This window comes from Borostomias antarcticus (assembly GCF_949987555.1).
Source record: "Borostomias antarcticus genome assembly, chromosome: 29".
NCBI classification, from domain to species: Eukaryota; Metazoa; Chordata; class Actinopteri; order Stomiiformes; family Stomiidae; genus Borostomias; species Borostomias antarcticus.
The window spans coordinates 2,732,215-2,739,897 of NC_140262.1; positions in this window are offsets into that span (position 1 = coordinate 2,732,215).

The window sequence follows — 7,683 nt, forward strand, 5'->3', positions numbered from 1 at the left end:
AACTGCAATAGCTCATCGTTTGCAAGCTGGGGTTGGGAAATAGCTAGAAACCGACAACTGACGTGTCAACCGGGCGTCATCCTGAAATGTGTTTTCGTTCGTGTAGGTCCGTGTCTCTCGTCTGTGCGCTGGTGCGAGTCTCTGCCGTGTCTTGGAGGCGTGCGGTGCAGAAAAGGCACATCTGGGCAACAAATGAGAGTATAGGACTTGTTTTGTCTCTTCCAGCTTGTTGTCATGGTTCTGTGGCAGTTTGGCAGCATCTGAAAGAGGCTCTTGAGCGCCTGCGTTTATTTAGTTTTGTTGTGCCTCGGGCGAAAGACGGCAACACCCACGAGGGAGGGAGGAGGGGAGGGGGGGAGGTAGGAGGAGGAGGAGGAGGAGGAGGAAGAGGGTTGCAGTGTGACACACCTTGAAAGAGGAGCTTGACGGAAGGCATGTAGATGCCTGGGAGCTCAAACTGGTTTTTACACACAGAAGGAAACACACACACGCACACACACACACACACACACCTTTCACTCAGGTGCGGTAGAGATGTTGCACGCGGCGCCATGACCTTTGCACGGACGAAAAACCACAAGAGCGTTGAGATTCCCAATGGACGAGCATCGCACTGGGCTGTAGGACCCCTGGAGGACTCTGCCATCAAATCAAAATGGCTCCTTCGATTAGGTTATTTTGACTTTGCACAGTGACTGAATCAACCACATCTATGGGGATGGGTAAGTACAGTACGCCCGCCTTTCAGAATCAGAGGGAAAGTATTACAGATGCGTCTGGATCAATATAGATTTTCGGGGATTACGGTCGGGGGTGGTTGGCTTCCCGTTCCCTCCTGTGATTCGCCCGCACCTGTCCTCTGGCCAGGATTAGGCCACCCGTTGATACATCGAGTACAAAGTGCGTGTTGACACTGCGGCGTCAACAACCGTTCTGCAGGAGATCCAGCTAGGGCCACTAGACTTTGTCAGGCTGTCTTCTCGAAGGCGGCCATTCGCCATCATCTTTTGGAATCGGTTACTCTACTGTGACCGTCGCCCTAGAGGGGTTCATTTTAGCTTTGCTCGAGCTTCGGGGAAACATGTTCTGTGTGTGAGACGGGGAGAGATACGGCTACAGGAAGATTAAAATGGGAGTGTTGTGTTATTACTGTGGTGTTTGTTCTTTCTCCCCCGAGCTCAGCTCAGCGGCGGTGTCCTGAAGGTTATCTCGCCTGGAGGGTACCGTCCGAAACGAACTGTAATAAGAGTCTTTTCCAGAATTCAGGACAAGGTTCCTTCCCCCCTTCCTTGCTCTGTGTCTGCGTGTGTGTGTGTGTGTGAAACAGTATTCTTTGTTTGGAACTTCTGGTGGAACTGGGAGTGTTCTGAGCGTTCTATGGGTTCCATTGATTGGTTCCATACAGTGGAAATTTGACCTTTAGCAGATGTTTGAGTGTGGGCCAAGGCGCAGCGTGATCCTCCCTGCAGACAGCTTTCTCCTTGTTATGTCCAGAGAGAGGGAGAGAGAGAGAGAGAGAGGAAGAGAGAAAGAGAGAGAGAGAGGAAGAGAGGAAGAGAGGAAGAGAGAGGGGGCAGAGGGAGAGGCAAGGAGAGAGAGAGAAAGGGAGACAGACAGAGAGAGAAACATGCTCGAGCAAAAATTCAATCCCTGACGTTTCCGAGCGAGGGCACACAACCACTCGATCGCGTTACTTCCGGCGTATTAAGAGGGTTCGCCCGGCTCGAAAAACATCGCGGATATTACCGCGACGACGCGCGGCGCTTCAATAGAAGTCTCCGGGAAGAGTGCGCTCGCTGGAAAGCCTCCATTAGATCGAGCGGCATCCGGTCCGCCAACGCGATCGGCTCGGTAATCGTTTAGTTTCCCCCTCAGAGACCGCCGGCCTAACTTGGTCTCGGGATGCGGAGGTTTCCAGTAAGCCCCGCCCTCCCATCCACCCCCGCCCCCACCCTGCGTCAGAGAGGGCCGAGGCCTCCCTCTTAACACGGCGTAGCACCGGCCTGTAGTATGTCACACCTTCTAGGCAGATTTATCATGAAGGCTTGGGGCCTTTAAAAAAAAAAACAACCAACATACGGGTCGCCGCGGAGGCAGCCGTAGCAGGGGCCCCCCGGAACCTTCCGCCGCCCCCGTCTCCTCCTCCGTCCTCCATTTCCGTGGCGCTCCAGAAGCCCAAGGCGAGGCGTCAACGCTAGGCTCCCCCCCCTTTCTTGTCACACGGCGGACGAGTCAGAAACGGCAGCCATGTCTGGCTGAGGGCCCGTTCCCCGGCGGGACTAAAGTAAAAGCACTGCTCTATGTGAACGTCTAATGAAAAGCGCCGGTTTTATTAGTATCAGGTCGGGGTTCTTTTAGCGGGGCGCGGGACGGCAACGAGGCAGCAATCAAACAGGCTCGTGTTGTGCGTGCCGATGTTTGGACTGGACCCGCCAGCTACCGGAGGAAGCTCGGCCGGGAGGCCGGGAGCTACCGAGCAGGAAGTGATGTTGTGAGGTTTATGTGAATGGAGGGTCCCACTGGGCCGGCTTAATGGGCCAGGCTGCAGCGGTAGAGAGGAGGGGGTGGGTGGGATTGGGGGGGGGGGAGAGTCTAGCTCTGCAGCAGTGGGACTCAGACTTGTGGGTTGGGGGTGGGGGGGGGGGGGGGGGTAGTGGGAAGGGAGGGTTGTTGTTTCTGCAGGCTCGGTCTTGCCATCCTGGGACGACCGGTTCATCTGGAGCGGTGTCTATGTCAACCCTGGTCAACCCTCCGTCCACCTCTGCAGACCAGAGCAGACCAGGACAGGCGGGAGCGAGAGCACTTCCCCGGGGGTGTGGGGTGGGGGGGGCATTGTTGGACCCCCCCCCCCCCCGGAGCTGCTCCTCGGTCGGGGGGGGGAGAGAAAGGGAAAGCGGTCCGAACCAGGCGGCGTCGAACAGCCCCCTCGTTGTCGATCCCCACCAACGCCGTGACCCCCCCCCCCCCCGGAGTAGTACAGAGTGCTTCTGGGACGTTCCGGGGGACCCCGTCTCACGCTCCCGACACGGCGGCGTGGCCGACCGCCACTTCATCTGCCGGCGCCGGTTAAAAAAACCGAGGCGCGGACGTGGACAGAGGCGGGATCATTCTGGCCGGCTACCCGAGGGAAAGGCTAGGCTGGTCTTTCTCGCGTCTCTCTCAGCCGTACTGCCACGCCGTCTCCCGAACTGCCTCGCCGTGGCGGCGCTCCTATTTATTTCGTGAGCTCCCCTAATCCCGGATTTCACATCGAGTTCTTGAATCTCGCTTAGCGACCTGGAATGGACTTGACCCCTGCTGCAGTGGCCCCGCCCTCCCCCAGGGTCCCCCTGCTGCGGGGGCCGTATATCTGCCAGGGCTCTGCTCTCTCCCGTTCCTCTGGCTGCGTGGGAGAGAGAGGTGCCTCCCTGTGCCTGCTGGTAATTTCGGACCCTGGCGGGGTTCACACAGGGAGCAGAGAGGGGTCAGTCGGACCTCTGCTTTCGCTGCAGCCCGGCGCGGCGGATCCCCAGAGCCTCTCCTTCCTCCTCCTCCTCTTCCTCCTCCTCCTCCTCCTCCTCCTCTCCACCCACTCTCTTCCCACCTCTCATTAAACAAGCCGCCCCCCCCCCCCCCCCCCCCCCCCCCCCCCGGAGAGCTGGCTGGACGTAAGATGTTTTCCTCTGTTCTCTCCCAAACCACCCCCCCCCCCCCCTCTCTCTCTCTCTCTTTCTCACACCCACGCACGCACACATGCACTCCCTCTCTCTCCCTCTCTCTACCTTCCTCCTCTTCTTCCTCCCTCTACAAGAAGGCCGCGGGGTCTCTAGGCTGAGCTTCCTGTGTGCGTGTCCAACCTCCCCTCTCCCCCCTCCCTCCCTCGCCTCAGTTCCCCCCGAGGTCCTCGCTCGCTCTCTCCCCCGCCCGCCACATCCCCCCCGCGTCGTGGTACGTCTCCGCAACGTCTCGACGACGACAAGAAAGGAGCGAAAAGAAAGCATTTTACAAACAAAGCCCAAGTCCGGTCATGCCGTTTCACGTCTTAAGACGAACGCCACCGGTCATTATCCGTGTCCTCACTACTGTATAACAAGTCTGCTCCTCTCCCTGCTTGAATACAGGGGCATTATTCATGTCTCTCCCAGCGCGGGGGCCTTTCCCAGGTTGATTGCCTCGCCGTCGGGTTCATGCGTGCGTTATATAACGGCGCTGTGCCAGGCAGGCAGGAGGGGAGCGGAGCTATGTGAACCCAGGAAACATGCAATCCGAAACCATCGGAATTCCAGTCCGGCGTGCCGGAGCAGGAGGGGCTGGACACGTGACTGGACTGACCTCAAACCGTGATCCCCCCCGTCTGAGAGAAGAGGAGAGTGTGTGTTTGTGTGTGTGGGAGGTGGAGGGGGGGGGAGAGGGGATTTGAACCGCAACACACACACACACACACACACACACACCATGCGTTTTTATTAGGAATGGAACGGGGACGAGGATGTTTTACAGAGTGGACGGGACCAGGTCTGCGTTAGGGCCTCCGTTTGGACTGAGTGGGCCTCTGCCTCTCTCTGTACGAAGCTGTGAACGGGGGACCGTGCTTGTGGGACTACTTCCCCCGACGAAGGGCGAATCACACCTAAACGCCTTTTCCAACTGTGCGCGGTTGCCAGGTTTGAACAGAGTCAGGGTTTGAATGTGTGTGTTCTTGTTATGGTCGTCGTCGTCGTCGTTGTTGTTGTTGTGTACGGGTTTACCTTGGAGCGGGGTCGGAGTGACCCGAGGCTGTTTTCTATGGACGGTTCTCAGCCCGGCGGACAGACCGGCGTCTGTCTCTAGGTGGGATCTCGTTATGTCACTCCACCGACCTTTTGTTTGTCCGTGTGTGAGAGGTGGAAATGAAGTTTCCATCCTGAATGAGAGCAGTTGTTTGTGTTTTGCTGTAATTTGGCCTTGAGCCTCCTGGAAGGGAGGGAGAGAGCGAGGGAGAGGAGAGGAGAAGGAGGGAGAGGAGAGGAAAGGGAGGGAGGGAGGGAATGAAGTCTGGCTTCCATTAAAAGGCTGGATAATCATGCTGTTTCTCCCCTGGCATTCAAACATGGAGATCTGAGCCGCGTTCACATGGACTTTCTGATGGCCGGTTTATAGATGGAGATATGAGTGTTTGTGTGTGTGTGTGTGTGTGTGTGTGTGTGGATGAGGGGGGATGGGGTGATATCTGGGTGTGTATCTAGACGTAAGCCATTGACAGTAATCAGACTGCTGGTTTTCTTCTAGCGAGAAAAAACAACAACATCTAGGCTACGTCGTGTACGTCTCCAGGGTTACCATAGGTCAGAGCGCAAGGCCCGTTTCCCTGACTTGGCGAAAACGGTCCCTGGCATCTGTGAATGAACGTCAAACAGATGACTTTGTTTATTTATCCCTCGAAAAAAGAGTCCCGTCACAAGTCACTTCCTTGTGTCGCCCGCTGCAGGGAGGGGGACGTCGCACGTGACAGAAAATACCACAGATCCCACAATTCAATGCATCTTGCAGTGTTGGCATAGCGAACACGGGCTGGGAGAGGAAAAGCATATTCTCATATCGGAGGTGCCAGAATAGCCTCTCGAGGTCTGCGTTGTTAAACTAACGTTACATGTAATTAAACTGCAGCTAAATATATTCTGACTATGATTAAAGTCTATGCTCAATAACACGATGAATGGAGGCATTAAAGGGGTAGCTCAGAATTTTTTGACATAATGTCTTATGACTTCGCCGTTGATCGATGGAGGCCATTTTCACTTTATTCCATTCTGTCATTATTGTGGGCATATGCATTTTGCTAATGCTAGGGCAATACAATGGTGCCGGGGTAGCACCCAACACACTTAAACACTCCACACCGTGCACCCAAAGCAGATAAAATGCTATTTATCAGGGTTTATGCCATCTTTTAATTATTATAATTTTTTTACAGTTGTTCAATCCTTTGTCAGTGAGAACCGAGCCAAAACTCAAGTCAGGTAGCTTTCTTTCAAAGAATTTCAAAATAAAGGTCACACGATAGTTCCACAGAGAAAATAGCTCGCTACAAAGCGAAGGATTCAACGATAGTTTGATTTCGTGAACGAGGCTCTACGTCCAAAATTTCCCAACTCTGCCTCTAACAAAGCCCATTTCTCTCAGCGCTAGTTTGGACCAGATGAAGCAGCAGGCTGTGGATGTGTCCCTGCCATGTCTGTTGGTTGCAGTGTTGGACATGATGATAGGTAGTGAAGGGATGTTGGACTCCAGCAGAGGAAACCCAGCCAATACCAGTAATGATGCGGAATTATGAAAATCTCTTTTCCATGATGTCACATACTGGCCTTGGTGTGAACCAAAATCCTTCAGTGTGTTTGCGCGTTGCTGTCAGTGTACTGAACGCCTGTTGTCTTGATCTGGGTCTGTGCCTGTCTCTTTATGAGCGTGTGTGTGCGTTTATTCTGAGTGTGTGTGTGTGTGTTTCTGTCAGTGTATGCCTGTTTTTATCTGTGTTTGTGCGGGTGTGTCTTTATGAGTGTGTGTGTGTGTGTGTGTGTGTGTGTGCAGTTTTGGTCCCCTGAAACTACTAGGGTTGTTGTGGGGCGTGCATGTCAGGGATACATTGTGTCAACAGTGTTGTCATATTTTTTTATACGATCAATTATTTGGTATTTAAATCGATTCCTCCTCTAAACAATTTCCATGGTCATGATGGGGATATAGCCACACACAAGAAGAAATAACGTTGTAAAATGATTTGGGGGCCAATATCTCTAGCTAGCTACGTAATGTAACTAGCTTTATGTCCCACCACAGTCTCATAATGAACCGAAACTATTTTTATTTCTTCATCTCAAGTCAGAAAATGTCAGGTAGCCGTGATGCTAATTTTTGCTTTGTTCAACTCACTGTTTTATGCTAAAAAAAAAGTTAGCGATCAGAACAGTAGGCTATCATTCATTTCTGTCTATCAAACAGTATGATCTCTGAAACGATATAAGATATCAAAACTTATTTTCATGCCTGCTGGCTAACTTATTCTAAATAGCCTACTTTAGGCTACTAGAGAGTAAAAATGGCACTTCTGTATCATAATTTGCATAGCATAATTATTTTGCGTCGTGCTGAATCACATTGTATCGCGCTGAATCGCATCGTGTTGAATCAAATCGTGCGTCGCACTGCATTGCAAAAGGGTTGAATTGTATCATATCACATTGTAGTTGCTTCACATGTATTTTTTAATGTATCGGATTGTTGGCAATATGCATCGAGATGCGTATCGCATCGGCCTGCGGATAGAGATCCCCATCCCTAGTGTGTGTGTTTCTCTATGAGGGAAAGAGAGAGGGGGTGTGTGTGTGTGCGTGCGTGCAAGCCTACATGTTTATCATGTGCATTCGCTGCTCCTGAAATCTAATTTCCTGCCTCCAGACTCACCTGGCTAGAAGAGCCAGTGGAAGTAGAGTCTCGAGTGCCTTGACTTGCCCCCTCGACAAAAGCCGGGATAACTATCTAGCCTGCTCCCCCCCCCCCCCCGCCCTGCGCTCCCTCCTCAAACACGAGAACACGGCCGTACTGTCCGGAGCGGAGAGAGACACGCGGGAGAGACAGGAGAGAGAGAGTTTTTAGATGAGATTTACGCGATAAGGCCAGGCAAAGGCTTTCGCATTTCCCCACACAGCTGAAAGACATTAAGTCCTC